We start from the raw sequence: 6763 nt of genomic DNA on the forward strand, positions 1-6763 counted from the left end.
AGGGCAGAGAGATGCTCAGGATGTTGTTATCACAAAATAGAGGGGTAATTATTATCGGTGAAATACCAACAGAATGCTTTACTATATCTGTTTGAGAATAATGGTGAGCAATTGAATAACAGGAGGAGGCTCCAATCTCATTCAGCTCTCAGAGATGTCAGGACTCAGGATGTGAGGACTAGATGAATGATTTGCAACCATTTTCAGCCAGAAGTGTCAAATTGACATAGCTTAGGTTGGTCCAGAGATCATTAACACCACAGTAGTCAAATCAACACATTATATGATACTGTATCAAGGCTGAGGTGATTGAATGTAATTAAGGCTACTAGACTAGAAGAGTCTTACTTATCCGCACAAAATGCTGGAGGAACTCAGTAGGCCAGACAGCACCTGTGGAAAAGAGTACAGTCAATGTTTCGGGCCGAGATCCTTCATCAGGACCTGTTTTTCCAGTCTCGATGAAAGGCCTAGGCCCGAAACGTTGACGGAACTCTTTTCCATGGATGCTGCCTGGCCTGGTGAGTTCCTCCAGCATTTTGTGTGTGTCGCTTGGATTTCCAGTGTCTGCAGGTTTTCTCATTTGTGAATTGAGTGTCTTAACTATGCCGCATGTGCTCTAGAACTAGTTGCATCTTCAGACAAACTGGTACAGTGAAGGTACAAATACATCTGGTGAATTATCACCCTATCACTCTACTCTCAATTATTTATAATGTAGTGGAAATTGATGTTAGGGCTATCATGTGGTACTTACATGGATCAACAGTTCTAGAGATGAGGAGAGACTAACAGCACTTGGATGAATGTGTCATTGAGGAGTTTTGATAAAACTGAAGTTATTGAGTATCAAGGTGAAAATATTCCATTGCTTGAAATGATTTGTCACACACAAGGAAGATGTGTGTGGTTGTTGGAGGTCAATCTCTAGCCTCTTTGGCTGTTTCATCATTAACTCCATAAGGTAGAAGTGAGGCAATTTGCTATGATTGCATAATAATTCCATTTATAAGCTCCCAATAAATGAAACAGTCCGTGCCTTCATGCAAGAGGCAGACATGGGGTGATTTGTATCACTAGAAAATGACTAGTCCAACAAGGAAAAGTCTCACCTCCTACTTTTCACATTCTAAATGGCTGCATCCTATGGTATGGAGGAGCCACTGCACAGGATCGGGGAAATCTGCTGGAGGTTGTAAACGCAGCCAGATCCATCGTGGCACTTGCCTGGCCAGCATCGAGGGCACCTTCAAAAGGTGATGCTACAAAAAGGCGGCACCCATCATTACGGACCCTCATCACCCAGGACATACTCTTTTCTCATTGCTACCATCAAGGAGGAGGTACAGGAGACTAAAGAGACACACTCAATTGTTCAGGAACAGTTTCTTCTCCTCCGCCATCAGATTTCTGAATGGACAATGAGCCCATGAACACTACCTCACTATTATTTCTTTTGCTCTCTTTTGGCACTGCTTAATTTATTTTTTAAATATATTTTTAATGTAATTTATAGTCTTTATTATGTACTGCAGCCGCAAAACAGTAATTTTTGACCTATGCCAGTGCTAGTAAACCTAATTTGGATTCTTTTTTCACAAATGACTGAAACACTAAGCATTTCTAATACTCTGTATTTTTAACTTCGGATTTCTTGCACCTTCTGTTTTCTGATCACTTAAGTACAGTTTTCTGTCCTGGGTCTTGTCGAGCTTTTGCTGTGTTTCGGTCAGCCAGACAAATGAAGTGCGTTCATGTACCATGCCCTGCGGATGGTGGAGAGGCTTTGTGGAGTTGGAAGCTGAGCACGGGTGAATCTCTGACTTCTGATGCATTTTCATAGACCCAATAATTTAATGGCCATTTCAGATAATCTTCCAGCATTCCTCAAATTTATTTTTGCAGATTTGACAATAGTAATATGATTGAATGTCAAAGGCTTTGTCTCTTACTTATTGGGGATGATTATTGGCTGCCACTTATCTGATGTAATGCTACTTGCCACTGATTAGCCCATGCCTGAATGTTGTCCAGGTCTTGCTGAATGCAGGTATGGACTGCTTTTGTACCTGAAGAGTTATGGACCTGCTGTCTATTTTCAGCAGTCTGTCTCTGTATTTGATTATACTGATCTGCTGCTGGATCTTCAACTTCCTTACAGACAGGACCCAGGCTATAAAAATAGGGGACAAGCTCTCCTCTACAATCACTCTGAGCACCGGTGCCCCACAAGTCTGTGTACTCAGCCCCCTGCTGGACTCACTGTACACCCATGATTGTGTAGCCAAGTTTCCATCGAACTCAATATATGTTTGCTGATGACACAACAATTGTAGGCCATATCTCGGGTAATGATGAGTTTGAGTTCAGAGAGGAAATTAAGAACCTGGTGGCATGGTGCGAAGACAATAACCTATCCCTCAATGTCAGCAAGACGAAGGAATTGGTTGTTGACTTCAGAAGGAGTAGCGGACCGCACGACACAATTTACATCGGTGGTGCGCAAGTGGAACAGGTCAAAAGCTTTAAGTACCTTGGGGTCAATATCATAAATGACCTGACTTGGTCCAACCAAGCAGAGTCCACTGCCAAGAAGGCCCACCAGCACCTTTACTTCTTGAGAAAACTAAAGAAGTTTGGCCTGTCCCCAAAAACCCTCACTAATTTTTATAGATGCACCGTAGAAAGCATTCTTCTAGGGTGCATCACAACCTGGTATGGAAGCTGTCCTGTCCAAGACCGGAAGAAGCTGCTGAAAATCGTGAACATGGCGCAGCACATCACACAAACCAATCTTCCGTCCTTGGACTCACTTTACACTGCACGCTGTCGGAGCAGTACTGCCGGGATAATCAAGGACACGACCCACCCAGCCAACAGACTTTTTGTCCCTCTTCCCTCCGGGAGAAGGCTCAGGAGCTTGAAGATTCGTACAGCCAGATTTGGGAACAGCTTCTTTCCAACTGTGATAAGACTGCTGAACGAATCCTGACCTGGATCTGGGCTGTACCCTCCAAATATCCGGACTGGCCTCTCGGTTTTTTTGCACTACCTTACTTTCCATTTTTCTATTTTCTATTTATGATTTATAATTTAAATTTTTAATATTTACTATTGATTTGTAATCCAGGGAGTGGGAAGCGCAGAATCAAATATTGCTGTGATGATTGTACGTTCTAGTATCAATTGTTTGGTGATAATAAAGTATAAAGTACTGGATGCTCCCCTCTGCAGAACAGTTATAAGTTTAGGGAGCAGAAGAGATTCCCCAGATGCTGGAAATCTGGATTGACACACACAAAATGGTGCAGGATCACACTGGGCCAGGCAGCATCCGTGAGAGAAATTAATGTTTTGGCTGAGACTCTTGTTCATTCCACAGTTCATTTCCTGCCACAGATGCTGCCTGACCTGCTGAGTTCCTCCAGCATTTTGTGTGAGTTATTATTAGGTGTGATTCTGGACAGTTTGATCATTTTAATGATTGAAAATCATGGAGTTAGAATGACTCAGATTGCTGCAGTCAACTGGAGGGCAGTTGTAATTGCTTTCAGGTCAATGACAAGCTTTCTTCTGTGTTTAAGATGAGGCAGACTGACAGTTAAAACTGTGACTTCTGAATTGTTGAGAGATGCTTGTGAGATGTAAAACTTTTAATCTGTCACACACTAATGGATCTGATGTGATATGACTCATAGTAAATTGATATATAGTGGCATTAGATGATTGGTCATAATAGTAATTAGCTGATGTTTTATAATGTCAGGAATATTAAATCAGGTAATGCATCATGTTTTATTCTGTCGTTAAGATAGAGATTTATTTACATTAGTCTGTCCTTTTAAGGTTAGAAAGTTTAATTGCTATATGCAAATAGAGCCCGAGGGCAGCCAGAGTTTAATTGGTGTTTATGCAGATAATTTTGCAGACTAGAATATGCTTATCATTTTTAGGCTGCAGCTCAAAACCATTTGGCATTTTCAGACTGTCCATCATCTGTAACAAAATGTGATGTTTGGACATGCTGATAAAATTCTTCGTCTAATTAAGGAGTTATCATAACTTTGTCCGCATTTGGTTGATAACGAAAATTTTATATTCGAGGTACTGACAGATTTGGGACAGATCTTACCTGGTCAGGCCAGAAAGTCATCTTCTGGCCGGACCCTAACACTACATTGTGAAAAGTGACATAACGATTATAGGTATTGGTGATGAATATTGACAAGTCTGCATAACCAAAATTTGACTTAACAAGTTGTGAACAGGAACTGTGCATTTCACAGAGTAGTTTTATGTTTTGTAAATGATTTATAGATAGTATAGATCAAATGTTATCTTTTAATTATTTGGTCTACTCCATTTTACATTAAAATATTGGCATTACATACAAAAATATTGGCAGTAACATGCTGAAATATTTTCACTTTCCACACACCTAGCATTTAAAAGTTATATAGTTTAGTTGGAAGTTATAAATCTCAGCCTCACAATTTAATTTATCCAGCACTTGATCTATAATTTATGCTTTGGAGTGCTGCTGTACTTAAGGATAAATTTAACTAATTAAACAAAATGCGTTTTAGAGAAGTTGTTTACGGTAATAACCATTCCAAAGAATCTTATTTATTTCTGCTTTGTATTAGAGTGTTTTGTCAAGAACAATCATGGTTATGAGACCATGATTGCCTACGTCATATGACACGGAACATAATGATGATGAATAGAGTGTTACTGCTCTTTTTTATATATCCAGCCACTTATCCAGCCTGTTGTTGCCAACAAGTAAAATATAACGGGCATAAAATGATGAAATCTAGAAAAGCTGTGTTTTAAAGGGGTGATATTCCCTCAGGTGATATTGATTGTGGGATGTGTAGAAGGACACCAAATATGCTCAGGGCAGGAAGGCCCCTACACCACTTCAGTGTTTGCCTGCCTAACCCATCCAGCTAAAAATATGATGTCTGCAAACCACTAGGAGCCTTTTCATGGTACTTGTCCATTGTTCATCTGTGTTCCCTTTGCGTAAGAAGGTTGTTTTGAAAAACCTTTTCCATTCTTTGGAAATATTTGCTGATTATTTTGCTCCCTGTCTCCCTCTTACTTTGGGGCAACTTAACTTGTAACCAGGGGTTGGCAACTCACATCATGGAATGTTCCAGTTGGATTGTTGTGTACCGTGTCGTATGATATAGGTGATTATGGTCTTTCCTTGACCATCAATGTCCTTGGCAAATTTTTCTACAGAAGTGATTTGCCATCGCTTTCTTCTGGGCAGTGTCTTTACAAGACGGGTGACCCCAGCCATTATCAATACTCTTCAGGGATTGTCCCCTTAGTGTCAGTGGTTGCATAACCAGGACTCGTGATATGCACCAGCTGCTCATACGACCATCCACCACCTGCTCCCATGGCTTTACCTGGCCCTGATCGGGGGGCTAAGCAGGTGCTACACCTTGCCCAAGAGTGATCTGCGGGGTAGCAGAGGGAAGGAGCACTTTACACCTCCTCTGGTAGAGACATATCTCCACCCCACCACCCAAAATATTCTAATACTGTTCAGATAAGTGTGACATTGGAAATCCTAGCTCCATTTCTTTCTCTACCTCTTGATGACATTTTTTACGTGAATGTGAAAAATCTTGAAAATGGCGAAGACCTGCAGTAACTGAAGTATTGCCAACGCCTTTGTTGGGCTATGCAAACGTAAAAGAACTTTTCAGATGGATTGTAACATTATAAGATGACCAGGAGAGATTACTGGGTGGCTATTAAATTTAAACACCCTTTAATGAATTTTGATCAATTTATGTATGTCTGGATCGCATACAAAAAGAAAGCTTTTTACTGTCTGGAAGAGGGGACTGAGTGTACAATTTAGTGTCATCAGCTGATGACACTAAATTGAGTGGAAAAGCAAATTGTACAGAGAATACGGAGAGTCTGCAGAGAGATACAGATAGGTTAAGTGAGTGGGCAAGGGTCTGGCAGATGAAGTACAATGTTGATAAATGCAAGGTCATCCACTTTGGAAGGAAAAATGGCAGATCAGATTGTTATTTAAGTGGCAAAAATATTGCAGCATGCTGCTGTGCAGAAGAACTTGGGAGTGTTTGTGCACATTGGTTTGCAGGTGCAGCAGGCTATCAAGAAGGCAAATGGAATGTTGGCCTTCATTGCTAGAGGGATTGAATTTAAGAGCAGGGAGGTTATGTTGCAACTGTATAGGGTACTGGTGAGTCCACATCTGGAGTATGTGTGCAGTTCTGGTTTCCTTACTTGAGGAAGGACATACTCACTTTGGAGACAGTGCAGAGTAGGTTCACCAGGTTGATTCCAGAGATGAGGGGGTTAGACTATGAGGAGAGATTGAGTTGCCTGGGACTGTACTCGCTTAAATTCAGTAGGATGAGAGGAGATCTTATAGAAACACATAAAATTATGAAAGGAGTAGATAAGATAGAGGCAGGGAAGTTGTTTTCACTGATAGGTGAGACTAAAACTGGGGAACATAGCTTCAAGATTCAGGGGAGTAAATTTAGGATGGCAATGAGGAAGAACTTCTCTTCCCAAGGAGTGGTGAATCTGTGGAATTCTCTGCCCAATGAAGCAGTGGAGGCTAAATATATTTAAGACAACGCAAACACGAGGAAATCTGCAAATGCTGGAATTTCAAGCAACACACATAAAAGTTGCTGGTGAATGCAGCAGGCTGGGCAGCATCTCTAGGAAGAGGTACAGTCGACGTTTCGGGCCGAGA

This window comes from Mobula hypostoma, chromosome 26 (assembly GCF_963921235.1).
Source record: "Mobula hypostoma chromosome 26, sMobHyp1.1, whole genome shotgun sequence".
Lineage (NCBI taxonomy): Eukaryota > Metazoa > Chordata > Chondrichthyes > Myliobatiformes > Myliobatidae > Mobula > Mobula hypostoma.